Source organism: Cynocephalus volans, chromosome 2, assembly GCF_027409185.1.
Source record: "Cynocephalus volans isolate mCynVol1 chromosome 2, mCynVol1.pri, whole genome shotgun sequence".
NCBI lineage: Eukaryota > Metazoa > Chordata > Mammalia > Dermoptera > Cynocephalidae > Cynocephalus > Cynocephalus volans.
This window is the reverse complement of record NC_084461.1, coordinates 179,031,157-179,047,368: the sequence shown is the minus strand read 5'-3', so window position 1 is coordinate 179,047,368 and position 16,212 is coordinate 179,031,157.

Below are 16,212 nucleotides of genomic sequence, written 5' to 3'. Positions count from 1 at the left end.
ATATCCATCAACAGATAAAAGTTGAGATTCTTTTGTTAAACTATTTGTAAAATTGACTTACAAAATTCATTTTTTGAGATCATGTCAAAGCCATCTCAGAAACAAGTAATGAAATTGCTAGTCTCCAAAATGAGCCACTTGAGTAGAGATCAAGCAGTCAATAATTTCAGCAATTCTGTGCATAGCCAAGAATCAGGGAAGTAATGTTTTTTAATACTTCAGAGTCTTGAAATATCTGCATCTATCTTAGGCACATTGAAACTGCTGCATTAAACTGTTTATGCTATAACAGAGGCTTCTGTGGCCTTTATCCAAAGTTTACTGATCCTGTGTACAGTAGAGGGAAAGGTGGGGAAAAAGATATGCATTCCCTGCCTGGTGGAATAGACGACCGTGATAGTGATGTGCCTCGGCCATTAGGAGAAAGCTGTGCTGTCTGTTTCTCATTCAAGAAGACAAGAAAACCCGTGAAGCATGTTTGGATAAGGTTTATGTTAAAGTATGCAAGAACCATGCCGTTCTTTTCTCTCTGTCCTCACCCAGTACCAGTGGCAGTGCCAGGCACATATGAGTTAGTCAATAAAAGTTCATTGAATGCTTTTAAGAAAATTAACTCTTTAAAAGCGCACGATTCAGTGGCATTTAGTACAGTCACGATATTGTGCAAACACCATAACTATCTAATTCCAGAACATTTCCGTCACCCCAAAATAAGACCACATACCTATTAGTAGTCACTCCCCAGTTCCCGCTTCCCCCTGCCCCTGGCAACCACTAATCTTTAAGTTTCTATTGATTTGTCTATTCCTGACATTTCATGAAAATGGAGTCATACAGTATGTGGCCTTTTGTGCCTTTTTTTTCACCTAGTGTAATATGGATAAGGTTCATCCATGTTGTAGCATTGTCAGTACTTCATCCCTTTTAATGACTGCATAATATTCTATTGTATGGCTGTATCACTTTTTTTTAAAAAAACATTCATCTGTTGATGGACATTTGAGTTATTTCCATCTTTTGGCTTTGGGTATAGTGCTGTGCATAGTGCTGCTATGAACTTTTGTGTACGAGTTTTTGTTTGAATGCCCGTTTTCAATTCTTTCAGATAGATGCGTAGGGAGGGAATTTCTGTGTCATATGGTAATTCTATGCTTGCTTTATTATTTCTTGAGTATGTAAAACAATGCCATATAAACCAATTGGTGATCTCTTCCACCTCTGCCCATTTCTTCTCCTAGTATCTGGTTTGAAATACTATCCTTTCCCTTCCAATTAATCACTCTGAGGCAATTAGCAATCCAATTCTACCTTTTATATGCTCTCCACATTCCTCCTTGAAACCTTTCATAAATTGATATGTAACAAAATTCAGTAATGTGCACAAAATATTTTTCTTCATTTGAACGGTTGTACTGTATTGATGTTGTCAGGGTTGTCATGTCTATTAAATCATCATAGAAATCTCTCCCTCACAACCATTTGTCTTACTTCTATAAGTAGATTTATATCTAATGCTTACCCTACCATCATCTCTTAGTGCTGGTTTCTCTCCTGTCATTTTGATTGTCTGAAGCTGCACAAGGTTAGCCATTTGGGGTTAATTTTCTCAGATAGGCAGTGTGCCCTTTCAATATCTAGGTTCAAATTATTTCTTGTTTTAGGAGAAACTTCTCAAAATATACTTTTTAATGTTATTTTGTTTTACTGCCTTGGTTTTCCTTTTCAGTGACTCCTATTAAATTTATAGTAAACCTTCTTTTCTTCTATACTTATCCCTTATTCTGAATTCACTTCATCTCATCATTTATTTTTAAATTCAGTTTCACTGAGATGGAATTGAAGTACACTAAAACACAGATATTTACAGTGTAAACTTTGTTCTTGACATTAGTGATGAGTTTCACATCCATGAAACCATCATGACAATCAAGGTAACAGATAGTTCAATGACCCTCAAGTTTCTAGTGCCTCTTTGAGACCCTTCCCAACCTCCATCTCCATCCCCAGGATCGGCTTTCACATCCGTTTTCTGTCACTTTATGCTAGTTTGCATGTTACAGAAATCTCTACAAATAGAATCATACAGTATATGCTGCTTTTCTGTCTGGCTTCTTTCACTCAGCATAATCGTTTTGAGATTCAACCCTGTTGTCACTTGTATCAATAGCATGATCTTTTTTATTGCTGAATAGCATTCCAATGTGTGGATACATCACCCTGCATTTATCCATTCATCTGTTGATGGGCATTTTGGTTGTTTCTGGGGTTTGGCTATTGTAGATGCAGCTGTTATGAACATTTGTAGACCACTCTTTATGTGGACATATTGTTTTTCCTCTCGAGTAAAGAGGTAGGTTTGGAATGATATGGTAGTGTATGTTTAACATTTTAAGAAAGTAAGTACAAAGGATTTTTACCATTTTCCATTACCACCAGCAGTGTATGAGAGAACGCCTGTTGTTTTCAAGCTGTGTGGTAGTATCTCATTGTGCTTTCAATTTGTGTTTTCCTGATGATGATGGGGAACATTTTTTCATGTGCTTATCGATTATTTATAAATATTCTTTTGGGAAGTGTCTGCTGCCTATCTTTTAAAAATTGAGTTGTTTACACTCTTATTATTGACTTTTAGGAGTTCTGTCCATCTTCTGTATGCAAGTCCTTTGTCTGATATGTGTTACAGATGTTTTTTCAAATATATAGCTTGCCTTTTTATTTTTAAAATGGGTTCTTTTGAAGAGCAAGATATTTTAATTTTGATGAAGTCCAGCTAATAGTTTTTCTTTTATGTTTTATGGCATGTCACTAAGATTTTTCTCCTGTCTTAGAAGCTTTATAGTGTTGGATTTTATATATACCTCTATGATCTATTTTGTATTAAATTTGTATATGGTGTGGGGTATAAGAGTGCTTTTTTTTTTTTTTTTTTTTTTTAATGTGGATATTCTGTTGATCCAGTGCCATTTGTTGAAAAGAATTTCCTTTCCCCAGGGGCTGGCAAATTGGGGCTGACCAATTAGCGCAGTTGGTAACACCAAGGTCAAGGGTTCGGATCCCTCTACTGACCAGCTGCCAAAAAAAAAATTTCCTTTGTGCATTGACTCACTTTGACATCTTGTAAAAAATTAACTAACAAAATACGTGTGGGTCCATTCCTGGGTTTGTCAATTCTGTTTCACTGATCTTTATGACTGTCTTTCTGACATTAAGCTGTTTTTTTGGTTTTTTTTTTTATTGAATCATGATTGATTATACATATTTTTGGGATTCAAGGTTGACATATGTTGATCAAATCAATATTACTGGTATTTATACTGTTACAAATTGTACTTACTTTTTATGCCCCTTGTCCAAGCTCTCCCTATACCCCTCTCCCCTCTCACCTTTCCACCACTGATAACCCTAGATTTCTTCTCTCCCTCTGAAAGAGTAATGGTTACTCTGTTGATTTGCTGCCTAGATGATCTGTCCAATGCTGAGAGGTGTGTTCAGGTCCCCCAATATTATCATAGAGCAGATGCTTCTTCTGTCACTCTGGCATGGGCTTTGTGAAGAGAGACATCCTATTCTTTTCTTTGGTCTCTGCTGGTGACTCTCCTGTGTCAATGCACTCAAGTGGCTGGCGGGCCATTTGCGTGCTGGTTGTGATGTCTAGTCACTTTCATGGCAGCCAAGGTTACTGTGGTGGCTGTGGTGGGCTACCCACATGAAGGTGATGTTTTTGGCATGCTCCTTGGTGCTGGTGGTGTGCCTGGTTGTGGTTTGGGGTCTTGTCCCTGGCTTGATGCCCCGGATCCTTGGGCAGAGCCCCAAGGTGCTGGCTGTGTGCCTGGATGTGGGTGGGGGGTCCGGTCCCCAGCTCCCTACCTCAGATCCCCTGGAGGGCCCTGAGGTGTTGGTGGTGTGCCTAGGATGGAACTAATTTCTTGTCCTTTGCTTACTTCTAAAACAGGGGAACTTCCTGTGGGAACCAGTGCTTGAGCTATGTGGTTGAGGTAAATTGCTGCTTTGCTGCTGTTTCCCTAGGGAAGGCTTTTTGTGCAGCTCAGGGTTTAATGGCTGACCTTATAGGTACTTCCAGCTCTGTAAGACCGGGTCCACCTGGATTGTGTAGAAACTCTGATCTGGGCCTGCATCTTTTCATCAAACTGTACCCCATGCAATTCTGCATTCCCATCCAGTCTCCTCTGAGTGGTCCTGCACTGACTGGGGGGTGGATAAGCTGTCCTTGCTGTGTCCCAGTGTTCTCCCAGTGGGCCCGTCTCTCCCACCACTCATGCTCCAAACACTTCCCATGGGACGGGCCCTGGGCCAGTCCCTTGCAATGACTCACCAGCCTCTGAATGACTCCCTTTTTCAGGTGTTCTGGCTCCTTGCTCCTGCCTGGATCCATGGGAACCCTATTAGTGGTCTTGCTGTCCTGGGGGCCCTCCAAGGCCCTCTTCTCCTCTGCCGCCTCCAAGCAACTCCATCTGAAGGGCACAGCTGCGGCTTCTGTTGGCTCCTGCTCGATGCACTCAGCAGTTCCAGCTTTAAAGTGGCTGTGGCCCAAAATGCTCTGAGCAGTTTTTTCTTTCTCTCGTCGTGGCTTCTCCCCCTTCATGAACTCTGTAGGTCTCTCCTCCTCTTCCCCTGAGCTCCAGTGGCCCTAGCTTGGCTGTTGCTACATTTTTATAGTTGTAAATTGGTTGATTCGTGGGAGACAGTGGCACTGGGGACTGTCTATTCCACCATCTTGACCGGAACTCCATCTGACATTAAGCTGTTTGGATTTATGTAGTTTTGTATCTTGAAGTCTGATAGGTTAAGTATTCCAACTTTTTAAAAATTCTGATTTGGGTCCCACCCTTATGGCCTCATTTAATTACTTCCTTACTCCAAATACAACTGCACTAGGGGTTAGGGCTTCAACATATGAGTCTCGGGGGACACAGACATCCAGTCCATACAGCTTGTTTTCTTCATGTGTCAAGGCTACAGCCCCTTCAGCACTTCCCTGGACTCCTCTCAGCAACCTCCCTGTCACATGCAGGACGCCTTGCATGCTCTGTTGCTGTTCTCAAACCGGCCAGCTTTTTTCTTCCTAGTGAAGAGCTTGTTGACTCTTGTGGCAGTCTGCTTTCAGAAACTGTAGCTGTGTCCTATTGTTTCTTTACGTTTTCCCTGCAAAGATTCTGGTAACAAAAATTCCACCTGTGAAATAATATTGCCAAACACTTGAATCTGAATCTAATCAATCTCCTAAGCCAATTCATGGAAATACAGGATCAGAGGAATAGGTTAAATTACACTACACAGATAAAATCAGCCTCGTCTAGAATGTAAGAAAATCAACAGAAAAATAACTTTCTTCTAGAAAAATAACAAGAACAAGGGGGGAATGATAACTTAAAAGAGACTTAAGAGCCATGTGAATTGAAAGCAATCTGTGGATCTTGTTTGGATCCTGTTTTAACAAACAAAGAAAAATATTTTCTAGGTAATTAAAGAAATTTAACTGTGTATTTAATGAGTCTAAGGAATCATTGTTAAATTTTGGCATGATAATGAGTTTTTAAAAAGTCTACTTTTGGGGAAAAAGAATGTAGGGCTTCTGGTCAAGATGGCAGAAGAGACAGTCCCCAGCATCACTCTCTCCCACAATCAACCAATTTACAACTATTAAAAAGCAATGACAGCCAAGCTGGGGCCACTAGAGCTCAGGGGAAGAGGAGAAGAGACCCCTGTGGAGTTCATGAAGGCAGGAGAGGCCATGATGAGAGAAAAGATCACCCCCACCATCTTGAGCCCCGGGTGCTTCAAGACTGGAGCAGGTGAGCACATGGAACAAGAGCTAGTAAAAGCCACAGCTGTGCCCTTTGTATGATGTTGCTTGGAGGCAGCAGGGGAGAAGAGGGCCTTGGTGGCCCCCAGGCCAGCCAGACCCCTGACAGGGCTCCCATGGACCCACACAGGAGCGAGGAGTCACAGACAACCGGAAAAAGGAGCCACTCAGAGGCCGGTGAGTCATCTCAAGGGACTGGTGCACGGCCCGCCCCATGGAAAGTGTTTGGAGGGTGGGTGGTGGGGGAGACGGGCCCACCAGGGGAACACTGGGGCACAGCAAGGATGGCTGATCTGCCCCCAATCAGTGCAGGACCACTCAGTGGAGACTGGTCAGGAATACAGAACTGCAGGAGGTGCAGTTTGCTGAAAAGACTGAGGCCCAGACCAGAGTTTCCATACAAGACGGGTGTATCGGACCTTGTAAGACCCAGAAGTGCTTACAAGGTCAAAGAATTAAAACCTGAGCTGCACAAAAAACCTTCCCCAGCGAATCAGCAGCAAAGCAGCCATGTAGCTCAACCACAGAGCTCAAGTGCTGGTCCCCACAGGAAGTTCCTCCATTATAGAAGGACAACAAATTAGTTCCGGTGCAGAGTTTGAGTGGTAGAAACAGCAAATAATCCAACACAGAACTGAAAGAAAAAACAAAATACCCACAGATCAGAGACAAAGTTTGAAATTAACCAGTAAATGTCTCACTTCACCAAAGAACACCTATAAAACTTAGAAGGACTGGAAGCCCTCTGGGCCTCCAAGCCCGAGAAGGAGGAGGGCTATGGGCCTCAGCCACACCCCAACATCCCCAACCAGCCCAGTGATGACCACTGAGCAGCCGCAGGAAGCACCCCAGGCTCCCGAGCTGGGGTGGTATGGGGTCAAGAGCCTCAGCCATACCCCCTTGCCATCTGCAACCAGCCCACTGATGACCACGAAGCCACCACCAGAAACTCCCTGTGCTCTGGAGCTGAGTCACTGGGGACTGAGGGCTTCAGCCACACCCCTCTGACATCTGCATCCAGCCCAGCAACAACTGAGTTGCCGCTAGAAGCCCCCTAGTCTCCCCTGCCTGAATGAGGGGGGTTCCACCGGCCTTGACCATGCCCCCTTCCTCCTCCTCCTCCCACCCTTTTTTATTCCCTCTTCCCATCTTCCCCTCCCCCACAACAGCTCTGCAACATCATCTTAGAATGTAAAAAAAAATCGTATTAATTAAAAAAGGTCTACTTTTGTATATGTATGAAAATTTCTGTAATAAAAAACTCATTGAAAAGGTCCCATATCAATTTCATCTGGTAGCTTTAGCAGGCATTGGTGATTAATAGATTCACCATTTCATTGCGGACTGCAAAATGGTAATTTCCTAATTCTATTGCTCCTGCATTTGTTAGCTGTGACTCTGTTACGAAGAATAGCTTTTCTTCAGCAACCATTTGGTTGCCCCAAAATACAGTCCATGTGGAACAGGCAGAATTAATACTTGATTTTTTTCCTTATCAATTTTCTTTTCTTTTTTTTTAACTTGGCAGCTGGCTAGTAACACCCTCGACCTTGGTGTTATCAGCACCATGCTCTAACCAACTGAGCTAATTGTCCTGCCCCCTTACCAGTTTTCTGAATAATAATTTGGTGCCCTAGTAACTTCCAGAAGCAACGATGTGTATTTTCCTTTGTGGTATCATTATGTACTCACAGATTTTTATATATTTGGTGTGTTTCAATATATTTCAGTCATTATTTTCTTTTTTGATGGTCAAATTGGTTCCTGTGTCATTTTGATATGACCCTTTTCCCATTTAATAAAATTTTTGCTTTCAGGTGTCACAAACAATCCTAAGGATCAGTCTTAAACATATCCTTCTCCAGTCCTAAGACCAGAGATTTCTCCAGCAAGCCTGACTCCTGTTCATGAGAAATGCTATCTAGAGACCAGAATCTGGGTGCTCGGGATATGTGGTGTTACTCGTTTGTCATTGCTACTAGCCTGTTTGGTGACAGAGATAGGAAATACATATTTTTTTCTGAAAGGGAAAAGTAAATCCTCATCTCATTGTTTCCAGTTAAAAATTAAGAATACATGGTTTTTACTTAATGTCTTTGATTATATCTATCTATCTATCTATCTATCTATCTATCTATCTATCTATCTATCTATCTATCTATCTATCTATCCTATCTAATCTTTTCTTTTACTCGTGCTGAAATCTTGGTTTTTAACAATGTTAATATAATTCCTTAATTGCTTTATTCTCCTGCATATCACAGTTTCAGAGTAACAACACCTGTATTACCACCTTTGAGAACACACTGAAGGTAGTTTAAGATTTCTGTGTGTATGTGTGTTTTGTTTGTGTGAAGTCAAAACACGGTGTTTTATTTTATTTTATTTTATTTTTAATTTTATTTTGTCGATATACAATGTGGTTGATTATTGTGGCCCATCACCGAAACCTCCCTCCCTCCTCCCTCTCCCCCCTCCCACCCAACAATGTCCTTTCTGTATGCTTGTCGTATCAACTTCAAGGAATTGTAATTGTTATGTCTTCTTCTCCCCCCCAGTTTTTGTGTGTGTGTGTGTGTGAATTTATTTATTTATTTTTATCTCCCACCAACAAGTGAGAACATGTGGTATTTCTCTTTCTGTGCCTGACTCAAAATAGTGTTTTAAAATCACTTGAAATAATAATTCTTTGTGTGGTTATACCATCAACCTGACATATAGTTAAGTTCATTTATTTCAGTTTTTTACTTTTTTTTTTTTTAGAGGAGATAAACATTTGTGGTTCCAAAGCCAAAAGTAGAAGACAAGTTATGTTAGAGAGGTTGATCTTTTATTGATGCCCTTCACCCACCTTGATTTCCTCCCTCCCCCAATGTACCTCGTTTGATTAGTTTTTGATTTATCCTTACACTGTTTCTTTTTTAAAATAAAAATGTAAATTTTAATATATTTTGAAAATATAAGCTCACACACATATTTGTGTGTGTGTGTATTTGAATATGTGCAATATATGTTTGTATCCCCCTTTCCTTACATGAAAGGTATCATACTGTTTACTATACTCTTCTGAACTCTTTTTCTTTAAATAATGTGTCCTGGACACACTCCATAGCAATATAAGGAGATTGTTTGCATTCATTTTTACAACTGTGTAGGTATTATATTATTCTATATATTATACGGTATTATGTGATATAGTATACCTATTATATTAGATTACAGGATATTTCCAATCAGACTCTCTTAATTAACATGTGGTTTATTTCCAGTCATTTTTGTTTTTTGTTTTTTTGCAGCTGGCCAGCATGAGGATCTGAAACCTTGACCATGGTGTTATAACATCATGCTCTAACCAACTGTGCTAACTGGCAACCCCTTCCAGCCATCTGTAATGAATGTCTGTGCACATATATTTTCATACTGTTGTACAAGAGCATTTTTGTAGCAGATAACTAGAAGTGAGATTTGGGGGTGACCAAAGGGTGAAGGCAGATTCAGTTGTACCAAATACAGCTAAATTCTTCCCCTTAGGGGTCATATTAGTTTTTATTCCCACCAACAATGTGTTCTGTTTTGGCCATGATAATTTTTAAATTTTTTTGGCTGCTGGCAAGTATGGGAATCTGAACTTATGATCTTGGTGTTACCAGCACTATGCTCTCCCAAGTGAGCTAATGGGCCAGGCCCGTGCCCATGATGATTTTTTAAAAATATATACAAATTTGAAAATTTCACATAAAAATTTGGATTTCCATTTTCTCTTGAGAAATGAGAATATCTGGCCACACGCCATTCCCATGTGGATGAATGAGTTCTCCAGATTGCCCCAACTCCCACTTCTGGAAAATGTACATGCTTGTGCTTACATTGGTCCATGCATTAGTGTGTGAGTATTTGAATTTGTGAATTGTTGGAATTTGTAGGAATTTGAATTTGTGAAAAATAATTTGTAAGTTGTACTTCATAGTTAAACATTTTCATTACCTGTGAATGAGACAGAACGTGTCTCTGCTCTAATGGGGCTAACGTTTGTGACTGTGAGTGTGTGTGTGTGTGTGTGTGTGTGTGTGTGTGTGTGTGGAGGGGGCTCAGCACAGTTTACAAAACTTTTATATAATGTTGAAATTGACCTATTGGTAAATTTGTAATTCTTTCTCCAGCTTTTTTTCTTTAATTTCATTGTACAGAGATCGAGTCATTTTGAAATAGTGGGAGGACCTTAACCTTCATTTTCATAAGAGGCCAGCCCAGAGGGAAAGCAATTTGCATAAGTGAAGGCCAGAGTGTGTGGGGTCTGCACTGGAACTTGAAGGCTGAGATCAGGAGTCTGGACTTTTATGTCAGATAACAGAGGATTGCAGTAAAAGCTGAAGAGGGCAGGTTTGGAATGGTGCTTCCTTGTAGCAACACCATCACTGAGATGCTGAGAAAGATGCAAATTTTGCTGGCTAGTGATTCTTTTAAGAGTAAATCACTGAATATTTAGTAATATGAAATCCTAACTTATCTAGCTTAATAAAGCTTTTTAATATATTATTATAGGAGGGCCTTGTTATCTGAGAATAATTGGTATTGACAGAAGTCACTTGAAATGAATCTACTTAAGGATCAAAATTTCAGAGTGAAGATACGACATTATGTTTAATGCCATTGAGCTTATAATTGAAAATATATGATGATTCTTGGAACAAACCAAAAATGAACTGCATTAATTTGGGAGGAACATAATTTGTATGGTAGAATTGTCGTTTATTCTTCAACTCACACTTGATTTTCATAGCATAATCATGAAAAAAGATTTGTGTAAAAATATTTGAGGGCTTCATCAGTTTCCTGAAGGACCTTCCTCAGTTTTAAGTGCTCAGGATATTCTCTTTTGGAACACCATCATCACTGCTGATTTTCTTCTTCAATTTTAGCTTAGTTCTTCCAGATTCTATTTCTTGGTAACTTTGCATGAGATTTGGATAATTCTCCAGCATGACCTTTTGTCCAGTTCATCAAATGTTGCTTCTTTTGCAGAATTTGCAGTTTCTCTTTTTACTGATTTTGACTACTATTCCATTCATCAGGGAGGGCCAGGCTGATCAAGGCCTGAGATGTATCACTCACTGACTTAGACAATGATAGACACTAGCATTAAGCAGGGATCAATTTTATAAATGATCCTTGGTGAATAATGTTGCATTTTGACCACTTTTTCCTGCAAAAATTGTTGCAACCTCAATGAGGAATATTTGGCTAATGAGAATCTCCTGCATTTCATTTGATTCCTATAATAACCGTGTTAACCAGCTGAGGTCTCACAGCTGCGATATGGTGGTGCATCTGCCCCCACACCTGCGAGCCTTTGCTGCAGCACTGGACCCAGCCTGGTGACAGGTACTGTGAAAAGAGTGATATTTTTAGATCCATCAACAACATCATCATATACATATATTTAAAACGTCTTAAATGTGGATTTTATTTCAAAGAGAGCAATTTCTTTGCTTCTTAGAGTTAAAATGGCTGACTTATAGTGATAGGGTTTCTTCATTTTTGCTTCACCAAACTCAAGCAATTCAAAGACTTCAGGAAGAAATGTGCAATGCATTTGAACATACCAGATTTAAAAAATGGATCCTGCAATTTGTACAATGAGGTAGAATTCTTATAGTCTCTAAAAGATTATAACTGTGAGACATTGATTTTGATTTGAGTTAAAACTTAATTCAATTTCTTCATGGAAGGTATACCTTATCAATATATATTAGCGGTGATGCTAATAGTGTATACATATGTGTGTGTATATATATTACAAAAACTAGTTTTTATGGCACATGTGTAACAGACACAGTGTTAAGTACCTTACTGACATCTTATTGACACTTTTAAGAAACCTAATAGATCTATACTTCTGTTTTTCAAATGTCAGAGATGGACAAATGGATCTTTAGAAGATAGATATTAAGCCACTTGGCCAATCTACACAATAGTGGAGCTGGGATCTCAGCTCAGGCAGTCTCCTTGATTTTATACCATCCTACACAGTGAGAAGTTACAATTTCACCATTCATTACCATGTTTATGTTGTTTACAGATTCCACAGTCATTTACTGTAAATAATCTTGTATAGAAGGTGATGTGGGGAAGTAGAAAAAGAAAGTACTTAAGATACATAACAACATGTGTTAAAAAACCACCTGAAATTTATGAACTCAACACAGAACAGTTGGACGAGTAGTATCATGAACCTGCCCAGCATCATCCAGTGTCAACAGCTAACAAATACATTTGTAAATCACTCCTCTTCACAGTCGGCATTGTTTTATACTATGTAATTATCTAAGCAGTGTTTCATAAGCCTTCAAAGTATATCTCAGGCATAAAGAAGGACTGTATTTTTCTCTCCTTGAGTGTCAGGAGGTTTTTAAGAGAGTGAAAGAGTACAGGATAAGACAGAAATATAGCCGAATTTGGAATTCAATATTCCTACCTGCAAATGTATTAAGATGTTTTCAGTGAGAAAAAAAAAAATTCTTTTTTTTACATAGGATACCCGTGTTTCTGATTTTTATATTTTCTTTCTAAGGAAGGGCTAAATGTTTTGTTTCTACAATGTAAAATCTGTTCATTTGGTTTTTTTAATTTTTGAGGAATAAATGGCAGTTTTGATTTACTGGGAATTTTCTTAAAAATGGAAATTACCATTTTTAAAAATTATACAAGAGTGGATGTTAATTATTAAAAAATTCAGATAATATATACAAGTATAAAAGTCATGTAAAATACCCCACTCTGATACAAGCGCCTCTCAGGCATTACGGTTCACATCAACATACATGATTTGTTTCTCAAGCACTTTTAAAAAGTACAGTCACTTTATTTTTCTTCCGTTCTCCTCCCACCCAGGCAACCAGTGGTAACAGCTTAGTAGGTTATCTTTCTGTGGCTTTATCTGTGGTCACAATGTGTGTGTGTATACAAATTTAATAAGTTTTTAATACTTATTTGAAGAAGGAATACTTAGGCACTCATATGGTCCACACACCAGGAAGTGTAAAAGGCACACCGGTGTGAAATCTCTCCCCATCAGTGCAGTTTTCATCTCAGCCCAATAGATACCAGTTTTTACTGATTTCCTATGTGTCCTGCCATAATTTGTTTATGCATAAACCAAACAAATAAGGATATAGACTTATTTTCCCACCACTTAAAAAAAAAGGTTGGCTTATTTAGACAATATGCATTTGGCTTTTTTCAATAATGAAATGGTCCTGGAGATCATTTCATATTGTATATTGTGATCTCTCAATTGTTGCATAGCATTGCAGCTGTATGTATGGATGTATCAAAATTTATTCAACCAGTCCCCTCTTGAGGATATTTGGGTTGTTTATAATATTTTACAAACACTGTTGTGAATATATCCTTGTACATTTGTTATTTTGCATGTGTGCATATATATCTGTAGGGTAAATTCCCAGAAATGGAATTATTGGGTCACAGATTAACATTGAGAACTATTACTTAATTGCTCTCCATAGCTTTCGTGCCACTTTGTGTTCCCACTGGCAGAGTTTGAGAGTTCCTGTTCTCCCACAGCTTTGACAACAGCATGTGTTATAAACTTTTGGAATTTTGCCATTCTGATAAGTGAAAAATGGTAATTCGGTATGGTTTTAATTTGTGTTTCTCTTAGCACAAGTGGGATTGAATCTCTTCGTTGTGTAAGAGCCATTCATAGTTCTTTTCTTTGTAAATAACAGGCTGTATCTTTTCTCGATTTTCCTTGTGAGTTGCCTTTTTTTTATTCATTCCTTTCTAAGAGCTCTTTATTATGGGGAACACACTTTAACGGATTGCAAATATTTTTTCTCAGTTTGTTAATTATCTTTTGCTTTTGTATATTAAAATGTAATTGGATTTATCATTTTTTCCTTTATTTCTGAGTCAGAATTAGAAAGATCTTTTATCTTCCATGATTATAAAGAAATTTGTCCATCAAATTTTATGATTTTACTTTTTAATATTTACTTCTTTGTCATTTGGAATTTATATTGATGTAAGTTGTAAAGTATGGATCCAGATTTATTTTATTTTTCCAGAATTGAAGAGTTTTCCATAATTTATCTGAGATGTCATACTTATATTTATATTTTCTTATGTATTTAGGCTTATTCCTGTACTTCCTATAGAATTACAACAGTCTATCTATTTTTGTGTCAATGCCAAAAGGTTTTACTTATTGTGGCTTTGTAATCCGTCCTCTTTTTTTATACCTATGTATGTTTTTCTGGCAACCCTTGCTTGTTTATTTTTCCTCATGACTTTTAGAATCAAATGCTTGCCTCATTCCAGCAAAGCCAAACCTAACACAACAAAATAACCCGGTTATAATATTTTTATTGGCAATATTTCATAATTATATGTTATCATAGGGAGAATGACATCTTAGTGATATCGAGTCCTTGTTATGGACTGAATTGTGTCCCCCCCACCAAATTTTATGTTGAAATCCTAGCTCCTAGAACTTCAGAATGTTGATTATATTTGGAGAGAGGGACTTTAAAGGAGACAATTAGGTTAAAATGAGGCCCTTAGGGTGGGATGGATGTACACAGAGAAAAAGATATGGGAGGACCCAGTGAGAAGTCAGTCATGTGTAAGCCCAGGAAAGAGGCCTCAGGAGAAACCAGACCTGCTGGCACCATGATCTTGGACTTCCAGCCTCCAGAACTATGAGAAAATTAATTTCTGTTTATTAAGTACCATGGTTGTGGTACTGAATTATGACAGCCTTAGCAAACTAATATGGTCCTCTATCCAAGAATATGGTACTTCTTTCTATTTCTTCAATTTTAAAAAATGTAGTATATTAAAGGTTTTCTTCATTCAGTTCCTGTATAATTCTTGAGCTTATTTCTAGGTATTTTAAAGCTTTTTTTTGGGGGGGGGGTGCTTTTTTAAATAAATGGAATCATTTTTCCTGATATTTTTAAAATGATGCTTCTTTGTATATGTAAAAACTCATTAAATTTGTATTTGTAGTGTTTTTCCATTGTTTTACAAAAAGTGGGATTATATTATATACTTACCCATGTTTAGCTTTTTTTACTTAGCAATACATAGTGGAACTACCTTCAAGTCAACAGATTTCTCCAGCTCTTGGGTTATTTGTTTTTTACTGTGTAATTGCTTGAGTTCCTTGTATATTTTGGATATTAATCCCTTGTCAGATGCATAGTTTGCAAAAATTTTCTCCCACTCTGTAGGTTGTCATTTCACTCTGTTGATTGTTTTCTTGGCAGTGCAGAAGCTTTTTAGTTTAATATAGTCCCATTTGTTTATTTTTTCTTTTGTTGCTTGTGCTTTCAGGCTCTTGTTCATAAAGTCTGTGCCCAGACCTAGTTCTTGAAGTGTTTCCCCTATATTTTGCCTTAGTAGTTTTACAGTTTCAGGTCTTATACTTACATCTTTAATCCATTTTGAGTTGATTTTAGTATATGGTGAGAAGTGCATGCCTAATTTCGTTCTTCTGCATATGGATATCCAATTTTCCCAGAACCATTTATTGAAAAGGCAGTCTTTTCCTCAATGTATGTTTTTGTTGCTTTTGTCAAATATCAGATGGCTATAAGCCTGAGGGGTGATTTCTGGGTTCTCTATTCTGCTCCACTGGTCCAAGTGTCTGTTTTATGCCAGAACCATGCTGTTTTGGTTACTATAGCTTTGTAGTATGGAAAACAGTATGGAGGTTTCTCAACTACTGATAGATCTGCCATATGATCCAGCTATCCCATTACTGGGTATATACCCAAAGGAATGGAAATCATGTCGAAGGGATACCTGCACTCCCATGTTCATCGCAGCTATTTACAGTAGCCAAGATATAGAACCAATCTAAGTGTCCATTTACAGACTAATGGATAAGGAAAGTGTGGTGTATATACACCATGGAATACTACTCTGTCATAAAAAAGAATGAAATTCTGCCATTTGGAACAACATGGATGAGCTTGGAGAAACTTATGTTGAGTGAAATAAGCAAAGCACAGAGGGAAAAATACTGCATGTACTCACTCATAAGTGAGAGCTAAGAGAGAAAGAAGGAAGGAAAGAAAGACCACAGTGGTGCACTGGGCTTGCAGAGAGAGAGAGGACATACCTAGGGATACAAAGTGGGGTGGGGGGAAGGGGGAGGGGTGGGGGATATGGGGTACAATTGCAATTTGTAGTAATGGGTATGCTGCTAGGATTGATCTGGCCATCACATCTTGGTCAGGAGTGGTGATGGTCAGCTTTGTACCCCTTGAATATTCATAACCAATATATTTTTTAAAAGACGTGGGAAACATAGTTAATATTTGTGCTTAAATAGTTAAAGCATTTCTCCTAGGATCAGGACA